This window comes from Pangasianodon hypophthalmus, chromosome 15, assembly GCF_027358585.1.
Source record: "Pangasianodon hypophthalmus isolate fPanHyp1 chromosome 15, fPanHyp1.pri, whole genome shotgun sequence".
NCBI classification, from domain to species: Eukaryota; Metazoa; Chordata; class Actinopteri; order Siluriformes; family Pangasiidae; genus Pangasianodon; species Pangasianodon hypophthalmus.
In genome coordinates, this window is record NC_069724.1 from 3,881,896 (window position 1) to 3,882,272 (window position 377).

Genomic DNA, 377 nt, shown 5'->3' on the forward strand with positions numbered 1-377 from the left:
GTAGTTAAACATGACAGGATGAATACTGCGAATATGAATTACATTAATTCTGGTGCAAGTGTAAAATTTTTTTTTTTTTTTTTTACAGTTTAGGAACAAACAAGAGGTAATTAGTGAGGCAAACTAACAAAATCATTCAATTAATCCTGATGTTCTGTTTGCGACAAAATTTCTAGTACATTTTCAGACTAAGAAGATGGAATAATAAAATGTAAAAATGTAACAGGACTTTGTAAAGTAGAAGACACAAAAAGGCTCCATCTGTTATTTACCTTCTACTTCAAGCCACTAAGCAGGTGAAAGTTTATATATATATATATATATATATATATATATATATACATACATATATATATATATATATATATATATATATA